The sequence below is a fragment of the Bos javanicus genome, chromosome 11 (genome assembly GCF_032452875.1).
Source record: "Bos javanicus breed banteng chromosome 11, ARS-OSU_banteng_1.0, whole genome shotgun sequence".
NCBI classification, from domain to species: Eukaryota; Metazoa; Chordata; class Mammalia; order Artiodactyla; family Bovidae; genus Bos; species Bos javanicus.
In genome coordinates this window covers 44,317,829-44,330,232 of record NC_083878.1, presented here as the reverse complement: position 1 = coordinate 44,330,232, position 12,404 = coordinate 44,317,829, and the positions used below count along the sequence as shown (strand labels likewise).

The 12,404-nt window shown below is 53.3% G+C and overlaps 1 protein-coding gene across 3 annotated transcripts in view; it reads left to right on the top strand.

Moving 5' to 3' along the window:
- The window catches only part of SH3RF3 (SH3 domain containing ring finger 3), a 159,845-nt gene that overhangs the window by 31,052 nt on the left and 116,389 nt on the right, over positions 1-12,404 (top strand). The window lies entirely within an intron of this gene.

Sequence of the window (12,404 nt, the reverse complement as noted above, 5' to 3'; positions counted from 1 at the left end):
GTCCCCCTGCCCTGTCCTGGCTTACCCTGAGGAAAGGCCTCCTTCCTGCCTTTGCGCAAAGACCCTGACTTGTTTCCACAGAGTCCCACAGACAGTGGACCGGCCAGGCTGGCAGTCTGAGCTGGGACTCGTCTAGTGTGAGCTGCCCTATCAGTGGGCCTTCAGGGCATGTGGGGTCAGCTCCCTGCAGGAGTGTGGCCCTGAGAAGGCCCCTTAGAGGCTCCTTCCAGACGTCGGGATGGTTACTTTCAGGAACTTCGGGGACTGTGAGTGACCTGATGGTGTGGATTGCAAATAAAAAATAGAGTAGGACACACCCGCAGTCTCGCCCTGTGAGATCACAGCTACAGTGTTGTGTGTGTGGCAGTGAAATGTACGTCCCCAGAGAATAAATCCTTAATAGTACAAGACGGGGGTTACTTGAAGATCCAGCTGACAAGACTCAGAGCTGGGGATGGGGAGGGGCTGCCTCACAGAGTCTGGCAGTGTGTGTCCCCAGACTTTGTCAACGTCTGGAGGCAGCCTGGTGGTCCCAGCCCAGGACTTGTGGCCAGCCTCTGTGTGGGGAGCAGCCGGGGGTGGGGCCAGGTGCTTGGCCAGGGCACAGAGTCCCCGAGGGAGGCAGGGGCCAACATCTGTCTCTGCGGAGATTGTGGCGCTGCCCTGTCCAGGGGCCAGTGGGGTATTACATGTGGCCTCCATGTTTTCTTAAGGCAGCCCTGGGGGTACTACATTTCCAGTTTCCAGAAGGACAGAATGAAACCCAAACTCCAGATGCGTGTCTGTAGAGGTGCCACTGAGGGTCCCCTAGGGCCAGGGGGTTAGGGTTTTGCAGGAGGATAGACCCCCCACAGACCCCAAAGCCTCCTCCATCCTGTGAACTGTGGCAACAAGCCCCCATCCTGTGGACTGTCCTCATCCTTCTCACCCATCCTGGCTTTTCCCGGGTCTGCTCTGGCCCTGTGTCCTGACTGGTCAGGGGCCCCCAGAGCCCCTGCCCTGGCCTGAGTCTGCAGCCCGGATCCCAGACTTACTGTCACAGTCACCAGGCATGCTTTGCCCTGAGATGCTGACAGCTCCCTGGGTGACCCTGGTACAGGGGCTTCCCTGGCAAAGGGGGAACGCCTTCCAGCAAAGCTGGGGTTTGGGCTTCTCTGGTCAACACAGCAGGGCCAGCCTGCATCCCTGCCCTCATCTGTCAGGGAGCCTGGGAAGGGAAGGTGAAGAAAGCAGGGGGCTGTCTACATGGCAGACACACTGCCATCAGGAGGAACTGGCTTCCTGCTTGGACATGCAGACCAAGTGACAGCCCTGGAGCCCAGAGTGACAGGCCCTTGGGAAGCGTCAGCCACGACCTGTGACCTCATCACTGAGGACAGAGTCTGGTTCCTTGGTGCTTCTGTTCAGAAGTGGGGCTCCCATCATGTGGCCAGCATGTTCTTCTCCCACAGGGTGCAGACGTGCCCGGACCCCAGACCTGCCCTCTGTGCCCACGAGGGTGGGGCAGGTGATCTGTCTCTGTTCCCGCCCAGAATCCCTGCAGTTTCTGTCTCATGAGGGTCCCTCTCGTCCCCCTCCCTCCTTGAGTCTGGTTCTTTGATGGACTGCACGGTGGGACAGACCCTGCAGATCCTCCAGTGATGCCTTCGAGACCCTCAAACATGCACACATTGATGCTTGGGAGACGTTCTGAACATGAGAATCAGAATATTCTATGTTCGAGAGAATGTCAGAGAATGGGAATATTCTACCTTGGAGAAAACGTTAGAAGACCGATCACACGTGGTCAGGATCTCCTCCTTGCGCCAACCCAAGTGCACAGAAGAGAAGACAAAAGGAAAGTCTGGGGAAGCTGGGGTCTTCATCACTTTTGTCCAATTCAGTTAGTTTTACATGATTGCTTTTCCTTCTGGTCTGTGAGTCCAAGATCTTGGATGAACAGTGAAACAAAACCTTGATTTTGTAAGCATGCCAGCTGAGCCAGCATCTTCACTCTTGTTCAGTCGCTCAGTCGTGTCCGAGTCTTTGCGACCCCATGAACTGCAGCATACCAGGCTTCCCTGTCCTTCACCATCTCCTGGAGCTTGCTCAAACTCCTGTCCGTTGAGTTGGTAATGCCATCCAACCATCTCATCCTCTGCCACCCCTTTTTCCTCCCGGTGCCTTCACTCTGAGAACCGGCAAGAACTTCCTAACATTGTCAATGTCAGGTCAACAGGGAACACGTGGTCCATGTTTGGGATTTGCCACTTGTCCCTTAAAATTCATTCTGTGGGTTTCATTAAAACACAGTTCATTGGTTACTTTTCCTTGTAATGTGTCTCTGGTTGCTCTGATCCAGACCAGGGCTCCTCAACACCGTGGCTGCTTCTCAGATGAGCAGGTGAACACCTTGCCTGCCCTTCCCTGCAATGTCAGGTGCCAACCTCACTGTCCCAGAGAGGCTGTTGGGGGTGGGGGGAAGGTCTCCCCAGCCCTGCTGTCCAAGGCTGCAAACCTCTGATGACCCCAAGCCCCTTGTTCTGTAAAAACCTCATTCTGTGTCTGCAGGTCGTTTTGTGGGTGTCATTCTCTGAACCAGGCATGGGGGCCACACCGAAGGCTTTCTTACTTCCTAGGCAAATGATTTTGGAAACGTGACTTTTAAATTACAGCAGTGTATGTGACCATCTAAGCTCACAGAGAGAATAGGTTTGAGAAACTTCCTCACATGTTGGGGGTGGGGAGCATGGATGACAAGTCAGGCCAGCTCTACCCAGGCTCCACAGGGCCACGTCTCCTGTCTGTGCCAGGCTGGGCAGGGGTCTCCCCTTGTCCTCCCAGCACCACCTCACCTGTGGAGGTGACACTCAGGTGGGCTCTCTCCATGTCGCTGCAGCACCACCTCACCTGTGGAGGTGACACTCAGGTGGGCTCTCTCCATGTCCCTGCAGCACCACCTCACCTGTGGAGGTGACACCTGTGTGAGCAGCGCTCCTGGACCTCGGCTGACCTTCCTCCTGTCCTCGTGTTTACCGTGGAGGCCAGCTGTAGGTTGTGGGCTGTGTGTTTACTTAAAAGTAAAAGGCCGTGTTTCTCTCAGCTCCCAGCAGCGCTGAGATGACTCTACTCACTTTCTGGAAAGCGTTTAGAGACCTGGTGGCAGTGGGACCCTCTGGGCATCTCCTGGACTCTGAGGTCTCTGAGGTCTCTGAGGTCGTGGAGCACTTTGTGATTGAAGGTGTGAGGATGGAGGGCTGGCCCCCGCCCCCTGGATCCTGCTCAGCATCAGATGTTATTCTGCAGGCTCTGCAGGGTGTTGTTAACACAGACCTGACCCAAGGGCTCTGTGGTCAGCACTCTGACCCCGCTCTGCCCCCGAGCTTGCCTTGAGTTAGGAATGTCACCAGTGATTGGCCGAGCTCTGCCTCTGGGAGTGGGAGTTGTGCGTGAGCCCTTGGGGCTGGGGCAGGACCCTCCTGGATCATTCAGAGGGAAGGGTGGGGGCTGAGGTCCAAGCATCCTGTTGTATAATTACACCCTTGTCCAGCAGAGAGGACTGTTTATAGGGGCTTAGTTTTATGAGCTACGGTTATTAGTTCTGCACCATGCTGGTGGATGGTAATCATTAGCGTAAGCCATGTATCTGACTAAATAAAGAATTTGTCTCAAATTTATGCCAATTTAAAGATGTCTCCTGTGTTCTCTTGTCTCTGGGGGAGGGGAGGCCTGTTGCTATGGAGACAGCAAAAGAAAGAGTGACAGCAAAAAGGCTCCGCTTCAATTTTGAAAATATTGGTGACACAGATGATTATGTATGTAACAATGTTGTGTGGCAGAGTTATCTTCCTTGGAAATGTGTGTCTTGGAATTTCACGGTGAAACGGTGTTTCTGTGAGGAGCACGACGCTGTTTGTGTGTTGTTAGGATGTTGTCATGTGAACGATGAGGGTGTGATTGTTCCTGGGGGTGGGCAGGATGGAGGGACAGCTGCTGTAGGAGGTGGTGTGTCACCCATAGAAACTGGAAATAAGGCAGATGTCGTAAGACTCACTGAGATTTGTCAGTGGCTAAATGTGAACCTATATCACACATTTGAGAGACCAATTTGACAAACCGACACATGCTGTTTCCTTCTGTCCTCACGTCTCGCTCAGGTTTGGAATCCTATCTTCTGCCCGTGTGAATGGAGAAGCCTCCAAACCCAGCCCCGAGCTGGGATTCCAATGCGGTTTAAGACATGAGGGCACTTCAGTGTGGACCGGGTCAGCCCCACAGTTCAGTGAACGTTCACTGAACGCCTGTGCTGGACACTCAGGCTGTTTCTGCCGGGCCCATGCTCCAGGTTTAAGGTCCCAGGGACATGAAGTCACTGTCCCGGAGTGGGGGACTGCGCATCAACACAGTCACCAGTTCCAAGCCTGGGTTTTGTTTAACATCTTGGTTATTGATGCTAGAAGCACCCGTTAACAGGGATTTAACGGGATTCACAGATGATGTTACATCGAGAGGAAATATGGCAGTAGGTGGTGAAGCCACATCTGGGAAAGTGGAGGGCCTGCCAGCCTGCAGGGGGCCAGGGGACGGGCCTTAGGAGATCAGAGGGCTGTCATGTCCCCTTCTGTGCCTCAGCCTGGAACCCTGAACCCTCTGGGCAGCAGGTTGGCTCCAGGGTCCAGGGAGCAGCTGAACCTGGGGACGCTTTGGAGGATTCCATGTTCAGTGAATGGGCTGGTCCAGTGGCCCGTAGCCGGCTGGTCACAGTCCCAGGCTTCCTGGAAGAGGAACCAGAGGACAAGCCTGATTTCCTGTGTGTCTCATCCTCTGAGGAGCCACCTACCTGCCTCTGCTGAGGGCCTCACCAGTGACCCTTCCCTGTGGCCAGGAGGTCGGGTCTTGCCTCTGATGCTAGTCATGTAGGCCCCATGCTGCCTCTCTTGGGCGACAGTGCTCGGCTGCTTCCAGGATGCGAGGGGGAGTTGGAAGTTGCCTGTGGGCACCTTCCTCTGAAGGGGGATGTCAGGTTCCCGGGACACATGTTGTGTGAGGTCCTCTGCACGCTCCGGCGTGGTCACAGGGGAGTGATGCCAACCAGTTAACCTCAGGCTGAGCATGTCAGCCCCTGGAGGGGGCTTGGTGGCTCTGGTCCCAGCCCAGCATTGGCTGGTGGGCCAAGGCTGCAGAGCCAGCAGTTAGGTCGCAGAGCTGGCCGCCGTGCAGAGGGGTGAAGAAGAGTCTGTCTGTCTGGGTTGTGTTGGCCCCAGCAGAGCAAGTGCTGCTGCCTCACCACCTCCTCCATCCCTGAGCAGCTTCTCACAGAGCTGAGTTAGCCCCAAGTGTAGAGGAAGGGGGCTCTAGGGACCCAGCCGGGCACACTGTCTACTGACCATCAGCTCCATGAACTGCAGTTGGAAGCCATGCTCTGTGTGAAGGTGGACAGGCCCACGTAGCAGAGGAGAAAGCCAGGACCCCAAGAGAGAAGATGCCCTAAGCCCGGCCTCATGTCCAGTCCAGCTGGACCATTGAGATAACAAAGAGCAGAGGTGAACCCTGAAGCCTGGGGGAGGGAAGCCAGGCTCTGAAGGGGGTACTTCCTGAGCCTTGTCCCCAGACTTGCTGGGTGGGCAAAGTCACTCACCTACTGATCGTCTGATAGAACTCGATGTAAATGGAAATTGTGGGGAAATACAACTAGGCTTTACCATTTTAAAAGTTAAGTGTCTGCTTCAGTGGCATTGAGCACATTCATGTCACTATGCAGCCATCACACCCTCGTGTGCAGAACTTTCTCATCTTCCTAAAGTGAAGCTTGGTCCCCATTAAATGCTGGCTCCCCCAGCCCCTGCCACCTATCTATTTCTTGTCTCTCCTATCTACTTCCTGCCCCCATCTACTTCCTACCCCCATCTACTTCCTGCCCCCATCTATTTCCTGTCTCCCATCTATTTCCTGTCCCCCATCTACTTCCTGCCCCCCATCAACTTCCTGCCCCCATCTACTTCCTGTCTCTATGGACGCGACACCTCTGGGGACCTCACAGTACTGGAGTCACACAGCACTTGTCCTCCTGGGTCTGGCTTATATCCCTGAGCATCGTGTCCTCCAGGGTCACCCATGCTGTGGCAGGTGTCAGTCTCCTTCAAGATGAACAACATTGCACGGCATGGATGGACCACATTCCATTTATCCATCATCTGCTGCTGGGTTGCTTTTGCAGACATTTTTGTAGACTATTCTGGGAACAGTCACTCAGTATAATTCTGGCTTTCCTTGGAGCTTTGATCATGTTTTATTCTTATTTTTAGTGTATGGCGTGTCCTTGGAGAACTGGGAGGCCCTTTCTATAGACGCAGACCTGGGGCTACAGGTACCACACTGAGAGCCAGGTGGCCGCTGGGCTCCCACGAGACTGTTACCTGCTAGTCTGGGGTCACTGCCTGTCCTCCAGGTCTCCCTGGTCTTGACCTTAGTTGCTCTGCTGGTTTGTCCAGATGAAGGTTGATTGAGAGAGAGCTCATTCTCCTTTCACTGAGAGAGGACGTCACCTTGGCCTTCCCCAGACCTCAGGCATCTTTAGAATGTCCACCTCAGGGAAGTTTACTTTGCCTCCCATCATGAGTGTTTGGTGAACAGAATCAGAGCTCAGAACAGGAACACAAAGCCTAAGGGGGACTGAAATGTACCAGTAGCTGGAGGAATCTCATATTCCAGGCTTTGGGAGTGGGGCTGTGTTTTAACTCCGAGTAACCATGGCAGTCAACACAGATATCAACCCCACTCTGAGCAGTGAATGCTGGTCTGGCCTGCGTGGGGGCAGGCGGGGCCCTTTTACTGGCCCATGCCAGGGCCAAGCCTCACTGTTTGTAAACCTGGGCCCTCAAAGGCTGTCCCTGCCTCTGGGCTAGGGCGGGGTTGGACCCAGCAGAGCTGGTGGGCGATGGTCTGGGAAGCAAATGCAGCCATAACTTTGTTTTTAGAAGAGAGCTGGGACCTTGAGCAAACAGGCCCAGACCTCTCAACCTGAGATGCCTCTCTGTGGAGCTGGGACCCCTCCTATCCCCGGATTTCTGATGCCACCAGTCTCATCAGAACGTGCACTTCTCACAGTGGCCAGAGCCCCTTCTGAGTGTGCTGTGGCCAACATGCCCTTCTCCTGGATGTGGCCAGTGGCCAGCATCCCTTTCTCCTGGATGGCGCTGCTGGGCTGGACCTATCCCTCCTTCACAGACAGAGGAGCTGAGCCCAGGGTGGCAGGGACCTTCCCCATTAAACTGGGTGCAGGGCGAACCCCAGAGCTGGACAAGGGCCAGGCTCAGACTCCACGCTGGGGCTCTTCTCCTGACCTGCAGTGAGCAGGTGACAGAGCACCTATCTCGCTGAGCACTGAGCACCAAGGAAGTGACGGGCCATGGGAAGGGCTTGACTCACTGTGGATGTCAGTCCAGATCTGGTCCTCACTGTCCACCCATGACATTGTTGTCCCATCAGAGTTCTCAGAGCTGTCCCGTGTGCCCGATTCACCCTCAGGACACTCCCGTGAGCGGCTGATGGGCTGGGAGGCAGCCCTGCCCTGGACATGACAAGGCAGGGGTCAAGGAGCTAGTGGCCAAAAGCAGGGTGTCCAGTGCTGACCCCTCACTGCCTGGCCTTCACTGGGCTCTTCACCACTGTCTTGCCCTCCCAGCCTTTCTCACTGCCCTGCTGCCTATCCCTTGCCATGTTTCTCAGCGTGTGACACACAGGACAGGGTGGGGACAGCTGTTGGTGGTGCAGTCATCCTTCTGGGTGGGCGAGGCCCCATGCTAGCCTCTTCAGGCCCCATGAGTGTCACCTCGTTTCCTCCACCAGAGCCAGGTGCCTGCTGCCTTCTGTCCAGCGTGTAAGCTCCTGGACACTGTCTCTTCCTTTCTTTTCTGATTTTACACCCTTCATGGGGACTGGCCCTTCCTTCTTGGTCGGGGTGCTCTTTGGGGCTCAAGTCCTCATGTAACTGACCTGGACTTGAATAATTTCCAACTTGCCATCAACTGGCGTCCTCCTGATTGGCTGCAGGGAGTCTAGCCCCTCATCCCAAGCCCCACCTGTGGCGGGGTAGGAGGCACCATCGCCTGGAGCATCAGGGTTCTTGGCTGTCTCTAGAGTATCCCACACAGTCACTGCCAGACATTTTGATCAGTATTTGGTTTCGGTTCAGTATATTTTCCAAAGCATTTTAACTACATAGTTTCCACTTCATTGTTCCAAGTACAAAGTTTAAAAATTTCACCATCAATTTAATAACAAACATCTTGATATCACAAGTAGATAGTGTAGCCATTTCTATTTAACAAAGTAAGGGAAGTTCTAGCCAAAGAAATTCAGTTCAGTTCAGTTCAGTCGCTCAGTCGTGTCCGACTCTTTGTGACCCCGTGAATCACAGCACGCCAGGCCTCCCTGTCCATCACCAACTCCCGGAGTTCACCCAAACCCATGTCCATCGAGTCGGTGATGCCATCCAGCCATCTCATCCCCTGTCATCCCCTTCTCCTCCTGTCCCCAATCCCTCCCAGCATCAGAGTCTTTTCCAATGAGTCAACTCTTTGCATGAGGTGGCCAAAGTATTGGAGTTTCAGCTTTAGCATCAGTCCTTCCAAAGAAGACCCAGGACTGATCTCCTTTAGAGACATCCAAATTAAAAAGGAAGAAGCAATATTTTTATGTTTGTAGATGACATGAGCTTATGATAGTAAACCAAAGAAGTACTTAGAAGTAATAAATGAATTCAAGAAACTCAAAGAGTATAAAATCAGCACTCAGAAATCAGTTGTATTTCTGTACATTTGCAACGAGCAACCCAATGTGCTGTGCTTAGTCACTCAGTCGTGTCCGACTCTTTGCAACCCCATAGACTATAGCCTGCCAGGCTCCTCTGTCCATGGGGTTCTATAGGCAAGAATACTGGAGTGTGTTGTCATGCTCTTCTCAACCCAAAAACAACCCAGTAAGGAAATTTAAAAAACAATTCTATTCACCACAACATCAAAGAGAGTAAAATAGGAATAGATTTAGCCAAGGCGGTAAAAGACTTGCACATGAAAGCTACAAAACATTTCTGAGACAACTAGAAAGTCATTGCTTGTACATGGACTGAAAAACTTAATACTGCTAAGATGACAATGCTTCCCAAAGTGGTCCACAGATTCAACACCATCACTATCAAAATCCCAATGGTATTTCTTTACAGAAATAGAACAAGCTGTCCAAAAGTTAGTGTGAACTCTCAAGAGGTCCCAAATAGCAAAAATCAATCTTGCAAAAGAAGAACAAAATTGAAAGACTCACTCACAGATTTCAAAATATACCACAAGACTACAGAAGTGGAATCAGTGTGCTGGCCTGGGTAGAAACCACAGACCAATGGACTAGCGTGGCAGTAAACTTGCACAAATGTGGTTAATTGGTCTCAGCAAGACCATCCAGTGAGGAATGGCAGTCCTCAACAGATAGTGCTAGGAAAGCTAGATGTCCACACGCAGAAGAGTGGAGTGAGACCCTTACCTGACACCATATACAAAAGTTCTGTCTTGGGAGCTGGGCCTCTGTTATCTGAGGATGCTCGGGGACCAGTTCTATCTTGGGAAACAGGCCTCTGTTATCTGAGAATGCCCGGGGACTAGTTCTTTACTGGGAGACAGGCATCTGGTATCCGAGGATGCTCAGGGACTAGTTCTGTCCTGGGAGACGGGCCTCTGTTATCCAAGGATGTTCAGGGACCAGTTCTGTCTTGGGAGACGAGTGTCTGTTATCTAAGGATGCTTGGGGACCAGTTCTGTCCTGGGAGATGGGCCTCTGTTATCCGAGAATGCTAGTTCTGTATCCACCCTGCCCTTTTAATTTTAGCATGTCTGTGCCTGCAGCAGAGGGTTCCCACACAGGGAAGCACTGGGGTGGATGGGAATGGGGATAGTGGGGGCTATGAGCAAGAGCCTGGCTGTGGTTCCAGGGATGGAGTGGCTGCCCAGGTCGTCTGATCCTGGTCATGAGGGCACAGTGAGGGCTGAGTGTGAGGCCCCATGTGTGGAGCAGGGGATGTTGTGGTGTAGACCTGGGATTGTGGGACTGCATTTGAAAGGCCCTCTCCCAGGCTGTCATGTACTCACTCCAGACTGGGCAGTGCTGGGTGAGGCCTCCTGCAGGGTCAGCCAGGCCCGGGACGCAGAGCACTGGGTGCAGAATAAGATGGGACCATCAGCAGAGGCCCCCTTGCAAATGAATGATGCAGGACTCATCTCTGCTGGCCTCCAGGCCTACCCTTGCTGCAGCAGGTGTCAGAACCCCTACTTTTTAGAGCCAAGTCATGTTCCATTTTGTGTACATACTACACAGTTTGTTCATCCATTACCTGTATCTACTTTTAGAGGAGACAGAATATCTCATTTTCATTCCTGAATCTCCTGGGAGTTCACTGGCCCATTGGCTTCCCTTTGGGGCCACTCAAGTGCCTCTCAGGCAGAAAGGCAGGGTCACTTGAGTAGGAGGGAGGCTGACTGTGTGAGGCTGTGCAGGGCAGGAGGGTGAACTCTGGTTACTGTGGGAAAGCCTCCAGAAAGTGTGTGGAGGGCTTGGTGCAGTGGCTACAGCCCTTACTCCTCGGTCACTTCCTTCCTTCTTCCTCCCCTAGTGGGTTGGTGGGCAGAGGCTGGGCAGACCTTATGCTGTTCTGACAGAACGAGAGCTCTGGGAAGAAGTCATCCTCACGCCCCACCATGGCTCATGGACCTTTCTCTTCTCATGCCCACCAGATCTTGCTTATTTCCAACGTGCAGCTCAAATTCTTTTTGCAGAAACACCTACAAGAGTGAATGTCAGTGTTGGTCCGTGGGTGCCTCCAGCCTCTACAATTCTGCACTCAGTGATGCTCTGCTTCGCCACCTCCCAGGGGACCAGCCCCTTCCCTCTGCTCTGAGTCGACATGCTGTGGAGGACACGTTCTGGTTTTAACATTAGCCTGAGCAGGGATGTCATTATCAGTCGGTTTCCAAGTTAGAGCTTCCCTGATAGCTCAGTTGGTAAAGAATCCGCCTGCAATGCAGGAGACCCTGGTACAATTCCTGGGTTGGGAAGACCCCCTGGAGAAGGGAAAGGCTACCCACTCCAGTATTCTGGCCTGGAGAATTCCATGGACTGTGTAGTCCTTGGTGTCACAAATAGTTGAACACAACTGAGCGATTTTCACTTTCACGTTTCCAAGTTAAACCTTACCATGCATCTACTGGGATGTATGTGCTGTGTTGACAACCTCTGACTCATCTGTAGTGACCAGGGTTGTGGTTCTCAGGCTGTTGGCAAGAATACCATGAAGTGCACATTCTGTGGACAGTTAACGTAGGAAAACTTTAAAAATGTTAAACTCTTCCTTTATTGTGAGACATTAAGCACTAAAACGTGTTGCCCTCCAGGCAGGAGGTGAATAGATAGTTTTTCTGAATTTATTTGATGACAAATGTCTCATAGAGCCAGTATCCTTTGGAACCAAGTTTGGGAAATGCTGGGCTGCAAAGTACAGATGCTTGTTGGCGCTCCATCCAGTTATCTGCCATGTCTGTGCGGGCCTGCAGGTGTTACATCTCACCCGCCTTCGTTGGCCAGAATGAACCCCCGGACTGCACCTGCCTTCCTGGGGTCTGGTCCAGAATGTGTACCTGGGGGGCAGCCGCTGGTCACCCCCTGAGTCTGGAGGGGCCCTGCCCCTGTCCTGTGTCCCAGCTGCATTGTTCCCACTTGTGCATGGCTCACTGCCGTGGGATGTAGGTCTGGAACCCACCCTGATCCCTTTGCCCCACTTCCTCCTCCTTGGAGGCATCACTTTAAAGCCAGAACCCAGAGTGAAGAGGTTCAGAGGGGGCACTTGGAGCCCTGCCACCTGGGTCTCCAAGCATTTTGTGGAGGAGGAGCTTTCTTCAAGGCGCGACAGCCTGTAGGGGAAACACAGGAGTTCTGGGACGGGAGTGGCGGGGAACCAGGAACATGACTATGCTTCCACGTCCTTCCCCTTCCCTCCCCTCAACCACTCTCTGGGCCTCCAAGGCTCCAGTCTGAGACCCCCATCCTCTCTGACCCCCTTTGGCCACTGAGCCAGGTGAGTCTGTACTTTCACATCAGTCCCTGTGGGGTGACAGGTGTAGGGGCACCTGGCCGCCTGGCCACCTGGAGACTCGGGAACAGGTGAGAGGGCCCCCATGCTGGCTGAGGCAGGCCTGAAATCCAGGGGCCAGGCCACAGAAGGACCTTAGAGTCAGTGCCTGGAACAAGTCCCCACCCAGAGAGGGAGGCAGTGCTTTCAAGGCCAACCACGCACAGCTTTACAGACAAGTTGTTGTTGCTGTTGTTTAGTCCCTCAGTCATATCTGACTCTTTTCGACCCCATGGACTGTAGTCCACCAGGC